The sequence below is a fragment of the Equus asinus genome, chromosome 7, assembly GCF_041296235.1.
Source record: "Equus asinus isolate D_3611 breed Donkey chromosome 7, EquAss-T2T_v2, whole genome shotgun sequence".
Taxonomy (NCBI): domain Eukaryota; kingdom Metazoa; phylum Chordata; class Mammalia; order Perissodactyla; family Equidae; genus Equus; species Equus asinus.
The window spans coordinates 106,807,149-106,814,418 of NC_091796.1; the positions used below are offsets into that span (position 1 = coordinate 106,807,149).

Consider the following 7,270-nt stretch of genomic DNA (forward strand, 5'->3'; position numbering starts at 1 on the left):
TAACATTGGTAAGGTGGGTAAAATGCAAATCTATCTAAAGATATTAGAAATTAGATTCATTTTAGAAAATAATAGACATATCTCAGAGGAAACTAAGCTTGAACAGGGATATGAAATAAGGAGGAGCAAGAAGATTAGCCATTCAAATTAACATGAAGAATGGTAGTTAACCAAGCATCATAAATGAGATCATGGTCTAGCCTGGATGCAATAACAGGTAAACTTTAGGCTAGAGAGAAGTCTATGCCCATCTCTCAGGAAAAGGCACTCGGAATTATAGATGCTTTAAGAAGTGTAAAAAAGTTTTCCTAAAAGGAGAATAGAAAAGATTAAAATTCAGCTCTTAAAGTGGTGAGGGAGAAAGAATGACACCGGTGACCCCAGCCCAGTCACAGGACCACTGTTTACTGTTTTCTCATTTCTGTAAAATGGGATAAAAGTACCTAAAGTGTCACAGTGAAGATTAAATGAGATGTCCATGATGCACTATACAAATACCGGTAGATTTTCGCCCACGGTCTAACACACAGGCCTGTCACAGAGCAGATGCCCCGTAAATGCTGTTGACTAATCAAGAAGCATCTTCAGCTATCACCTGCTGTCATTCCTTTCTGACAAGGGGCGAGCCTGATTTTCAACAATCACTGAGCATCCAGGACAAACTTTAACCCTTGATAGGGAGGAATTAAACAGGCAGACTGACAAGTTTTAGAAGTTATGTGGCCTGTTGTTGGGGACCCAGAGAGGCAACAGGCTTTGTCACTCCCTGGTGGCCACCCTGGGCTGGGACCAGAGTCTGCAGCTTCCAGCTCCCTGTCCTTCAACCGCTCTCTCTTACTAAAGAGATCTTTGTAAAAGCTTTGCAATTAATATACATGCTTTAAGGAAGGACATTCTTTTAAACTTCCTGGAATTTACTGATTTGTTATAGCAAATTAGAAACATCTGAAATATCCTTCTGTCTATTTTTCTTTTGTCTAACAGCTTTGACATTGTACTTATTGTACAGTGAAGCATTTCATTTCTGGGTTTTTTTCCCTCGCTTCCTTTCGTTTTTTTTCCAGCATCAACTGGCAAGAATTCAGCTTTAGTACTGAAAGTGTTTTGCTCTCTTCTTGTCTGTATGCACCAGGGCCCTGAGTCAAAATAAAAAGTGTAAAAAGAAGATTGGAAGGAGGTTGAAAGAAATTGTCCAGGAGATAGACAGAAGACGGAGGCCTGGACCATAGAAGAGAGAAGAAAATTAGAGAACCCAGTAGGCCTGACCTCTGAAGAATGGTGTTCCAGAAAACGAAAAGAGAATATGGAGGAGATTATCCTGTTCTAGGAACTTGGGATCCATGAATGTGAGGCAGAGATCAGAGCGATGCTTTCACAAGCGAAGGAACACCAAGATTGCCAGCGAACCAACAGAAGCTGGGAAAGAGGCATGGAACAGATTCTCCTTCAGAACTCTCAGAAGGAACCACCCCTGAGGACACCTTGATCTTGGACTTCTGGGGTGCAAAACTGAGAGAATAAATTTTTAAGTCACCCAGTTTGTGGTACTTTATTGTGGCAGCCCTAGAAAACTAATACAGTATGTCTTTTTATTTTCATACCAAACGTTCCAATTAATAAACAGAATGACAAATTTTGTAGGTTGAGTTTAAAGCTAATGGGACTGTTTAAAATCCAAGGTAGCTGCTTGCATAAAACCCCGCCTCAGACATTTAAAAACCCGAATAATAATACTCTGCACCATTTAATTCTGATCATGTATGTTTGCATTTTCTTAACTCAAAGAATGAAAATTAGGACTTATTTGTCTCGGGAGCACTGTAAAATGGAGTGAGAATTGGCGGGAGAAGTTCAGAGGCATTAGGAGAATAATGCTCTGCAAACCCCAGTGCTTCATCAGCGCTGGTCTCCGAAGAGCCTGCACAGCCAGGTGAGGAGCTGAATACGTGGGTCTCGGATGCCCCCTGCCGTCTATGTTCGTCACTGCGTCTCCCCCGGCGCTGGTCCCCGCCTCCCGGTAGCCTTGCTCTGGCGCGCCCACTTAAGAAACGCGGCTGGAACGCCTGGAGTGTGTCAGGGCTAGATTCCTAAGGGATGATCGGTCAACTTAGCTTCCTTCACAAACCTTGATTGACCACCAACTATATGTTGGTCACTGTTCTACGTGCTGGTGATGCAAAATAGAGATTACTACCCCCCTGGAGTTCACGTTCTACTGATGGGAGACAGACAACCGATATAAGCAAGTGGGGAGGAAATAAGGCCTGGAAAGGCAGGGATTCTGGGTTGCGATTGTAAATGGGAGGGTCAAGGAAGCCGCAGTGAATAAGTGACAATTAAGCAATTTAAGACAGAGAGGAGATGAGGGAGGGTGCCTTGGCAGTGTCTAGGGGAATGGGGCCAGGAAGAGGGAACAGAAATACAGAAGCCTCAAGGCAGGAGCATGGCCTGGTGAGCAAGGACCAGGAAGGAGGGTGGTGGGGCTGTGGCAGGCAGAGTGCGGGAGAGGAGCAGCATAGTCTTTCAAACGGCTGTTACTTTGGTTGTAGGGTTGCCAGATACAGTACAGGACGCCCAGTTAAAGCTGAATTTCAGACAAACAACAAATACTGGTTTGGTATAAGTGTGTCTCAGATATTGCATGGGACATACTTGTCCTAAATTATTTGCTAAATCTGGCAACCCTATCAGGGCTGGGCCAGAAGGGGAGAGTTTGAACAGAGAAATGATTTTATTTTAAAATGTAAGATGATTTTGGAATTAGGTCATTCATCCATCTGACTCCTATTTACTAAACATGTACTATTCAGTGTGCTAGGCTCTGGGCATTCAGCAGGAAGCGAAATAGACAGGATGCCCCGAGGGCTCTGCCTCCTTTGGCCTACACTTATCTGCCCTTGTCCTTCAGAACAGTCAAGCGTCCCCGTTTCCGAGAACCTGCCCAACCCTCCAGCACCAGCATGGTTTAGATACACTTAGCACAACACCTGACCCCCTCACTTGCTCTAACACTTGTCTTTGGGAAACTGTGAGCCCCATGAAGACAAGATTAGATCTGTTTGACCTCACAGCTGATTCCCTGATTAATGATATGTTTGACTGAGTGGCAGTTTGCCTAAACCTGGTTCTCCAGCCTTCCTGGTGGTGGGGTGAGCTACCTAACATCCTTTCAATTAAATCTGTTTTGGTAAGGTTAGCCAGACCTGGCTTCTGTTGCTTGCAACAGTGTTACTGAACCAGGTTCGGTTTTTGCCTACCGCCCTGAAAGTCAAACACCAAGACGATGAGATTTGCAGCAGAGAGAGAGTTTAATCACAAGGCAGCCATGTGAGGAAGTGAGAGCATGAGCCTCGAATTCGCTTTCCCGAAAATAGGGACTCAGGGATATTTATGGAGTAGGGAGGCAAGGTGGTCTGAAATGTGGAGAGAGGTGATTGGAGGTGAGGAGGGGTGAGGAACTGATGATCTGCACAAGCGTCGTCAGACCATGCCTCTTCAGAGGACCCGTGTTTACGAAATGGTGGCGTTAGCATGATCTGAGGGTGGAGTTGTTAGCTTCGTGACCTCAAAAGGTTGCCTATCGGACATCTACACAGGCCCAGTTGATGGGTTGGTGGTCTCAACCGGTCTGAAGTGGGCAAGGAGTTCTAATTCCTGAAAAACAGCTCACACACCCATTACCATGGTGACCCAGGCTCCAGGAAGACGTTATCTATAGGAGCCTAGTGGGAGTCAGAGGGCACATTGCCTAAGCAGCACAGTTAACAATGGGTGGGTTAAACACCTAAAAGCTATAGTCAGTAATCGAAAAAAGGGAAAAACTTTAGTACCTACATACTTAATCATCAATGGCTGTTTGCTGGTTTCAACAGAGAACTCTCATGTTACATCGGCTGTGGGGACAGTTTTTTGGACTAGTCAGACCAAGAGAGTGGACAGTGTGAAAAGCTGGTGCTCCCTTCTCCTACTCCTGGAGCACCTGCCACAGCAGTGCAGGTGGTCAGGGCCACTCAGAGACCAAGAGGCCCCTGGGACATACAGGAGAATGAACGTGTTTGAGTTTTGTCTTGCCAGCATACTTTTCCTCCTTTTTTTACATACAGACCTTGGAGTGGGTCTTGGAGCGGGTACTGTCAATTGTCCACCAACAGTTATTTCATGATTCATTCGTGTGTTAGTTAACAATAGAGGGTGGGAGCTGGGCCTGGCTCCGTGGCCAAGTTGTTAAGTTCCCGCGCTCCGCTCCAGGCGGCCCAGTGTTTCGTTGGTTCGAATCCTGGGCGCGGACATGGCACTGCTCATCAAGCCACGCTGAGGTGACGTCCCACATGCCACAACTAGAAGGACCTACAATGAAGAGTATACAACTATGTACTGGGGGGCTTTGGGGAGAAAAAGGAAAAAAGTAAAATCTTTAGAAAAAAGAAAAACAATAGAGGGCAAAATGAAGACTTTTTCCAGACATTTAAAAGGGGGGGGGGGGGAAGAAAACGGGCTTATCCACTCAATGAAACACCGAAGAACCATTTAAAATGGCATTTGCAATTACTTAGGGATATGCTTATGATAGAATATTAAGTACAAAAAGCGAGATAAAAAATTATATTCTTTTTAACCAGGTTACATTGAATCTCAAATATATATTTTTAAATACACCTGTACATTAAAAAAAAAATTGACAAGAATTATGTCAAGACTCCAGCGGCCGTTTTATGGGGCGGTGGAGAATTCAGTGGTTCGGTATTTTCTAAACTTTATTTAGCCCTATCAAAAGCTCTTGATACACGAAGTTTCCACGCTGCAAGGATTCTTGGGGATAAATAAAAATAGTATTGAGTTGCAATATTTGAAAAGCTTTCTCCCGAGCTGAGTTTCCAATGTGCAATTTGCATTTTCCCTGTGAAAGCCTCCCATTCGCTGTGAGAAACCACCTCCCTTCTTGAAAGCCTCAGGGTCTCATTTTTTTTCAATCGGCCGATGGGGATGACGACAGCCGCAGTTGGAGCTGGGTGGGAACCAAAACTACGGACTCAGCCTGGAGCGGCCCAGCACAGGGGTAGAAACCTCGTAAGCACAGCCGCGGGGTGGTTACACGCAGTGGCCGGTTAGCTCAGTTGGTTAGAGCGTGGTGCTAATAACGCCAAGGTCGCGGGTTCGATCCCCGTACGGGCCACGGCGGGTTGGTTTTCTTCCTTCCGTGGTTCCTGATTCTTTTCACAACTATTTTGAAAAATTAGCCTTTCGAGGTCCGTCAAACGCGAGCAGAGAAGAGACAGTCGCAGAATCTTTCGGTACTCGGCCCCGAAGCTGTCGAAGGCTCCAGTGGGGAGAGCGGGCAGGATCCTGCGCGCGTGCGAGCCGTGACTCCTTATCCCAAATTCCCGGGCGCTGCACGCCCTTAACGTCTCGTAAGGTCTTTTTTCCGGATCCTCTCAGAAGCCGCCTCCAGCTGCTTCCTAATGCAGAGCTTCTGAGGGCCCTCGGCGGAGAGCCCAGTTTTCACGGCGTTCTTTGAGGTGAAAATGCGGGCTTGGAATTTCACTCATTCCGCCAGTACTTATGGAGAGCCTCCTGCATGCCCGGGCGCCGTCCAGGCAGGGAGCAAAACAGTAAATGAGAGATACAAATTCCAGCCCTCATGAAGACAATGACCAGCCAATGACTGCCTTGTTTTTCAGTGAGGTGGTCTGGTTGTGGAAACTTCTAGAACGCTTCTATTGCTACTTCTTTTTGCTTTTCAGAAGGATCTTAAGCTTCATATTTTTTCCTCTTGGCTCTGCAGTTTGCAGCCAGAGAGCAACTGGATGCATTTTTCACTCACAGTTCAAGTCTCCAGGTGTACTCAGGTGTGTTCAGTTTAACAAAAGCCAGCTTTCTAGGGTCAATGACATTTTATATCAGGGTCCAGCAAGGGCTTCAGCCATGTTTGAAAAATCTCCAGCGAGAACATCTACTAAATCATTCATTCTTTTCTCAAATATGTGTTAAGCTCTGACTTAAATAAGTTACGTTTGGAGTCCACAGACCACAGGGGTAAAGCCCTTGGCAAGTGTCAGCATGTAATAAAAGTACTTACTAAATGCTGGCCATGGGACCGTTGTTACTATGAACAGTCAGCTGGAAGGAGAACCTGGGGCTGCTGACACCTGGAATAGACACCGGTACACGTGTTGCAAACTAACCAATAACCATTCTGCAGACAAGAGGGAGAAGGTGAGTTTACTTGAGCCAGAGTGAGGATTATAACCTGGGAGGGCAGTTTCCCCAAAGAAAGCAATTGATCCACGGAAGCATGGTTTTCAGTACAGTCTTATAGCATTATAGAACAAAGAACATACATTAAACACACCCAGGATACATATTCATCAAAGTTTCAAAAGGTATTCAATTACAAATTAGCAGATCAATATGACCCTGATGTCAGGAAAGGGACTAATAATTAAGGCACAGAACTGGCATAGGAGGGGAAGTATGCATTCTTATCTTAAGAGTGTATACTTTGAGATAATGTTTAATGAATTCTTTATTTTAGTGGTTAAAGCAGATGTACAATGTATGTTTGATAGGCCATAAATCAGGCCTCTTTAGTTCAAGCCTAATCCATTTTGAACTGGAATAGCTACCCTATATACCCCAATATGTGAAGCTCTCTTGTCACATGTCACACCTTGGATGTATGTGTCAGGCACCTTGTTAGCTGCAGGGACCCAGCAGAGGAGGACCCAGCTGAGATTGCTGCCCTCAGGGTGCACACTTTCCTAAACAAGGGGATGAAGGGGTCCAGAATATGCCTCTAAAGCATAAAAATTATTTTGAGCTGAAGGCATTTGAGTTCCTGAAAAGGTTTATTTGCCTAAAAGCAGAGCCTTCCAAAAGGACTCAAAAGAATTCAATCGTCATAAACCCCTTCCCTGGAAGCAATCAGGGAAGATTGACTCGTCATTGGAGAGGAGAAGTTGGCACCACACCTGAACAGGCATTGTCATAAAAACCATCATATCTCCCATCCACTATAGGTAAGCGCCTATTTATCTTTCCTAAAAGTCATTTGTTTTCTGGTAAGTGCTCTCTTCTCTCCTTCCCTTCCCCTATTAAGGTAGAATATAAGCCCCACATTCTAACTGCCTCTTTGAGTCACATTTTTCTGTGAACTCTTGTAGGTACACTAATAAAAATACGTGATTAAATTTTGTCTTTTCTCTTGTTTATCTGTCTTTTGTCAGTTTAATTTGCAGGCCCCCAAAGGCTAAAGACAAGAGGGTGGAGGAAA

At 45.0% G+C, this 7,270-nt stretch overlaps 1 non-coding gene across 1 annotated transcript; it reads left to right on the forward strand.

The window, feature by feature from the left end:
* Positions 1-5,099: 5,099 nt before the first annotated feature.
* On the forward strand, positions 5,100-5,173 carry TRNAI-AAU (transfer RNA isoleucine (anticodon AAU)). The gene has a single exon. It is a non-coding gene; the product is annotated as a tRNA-Ile (tRNA).
* The last annotated feature ends 2,097 nt before the right edge of the window (positions 5,174-7,270 follow it).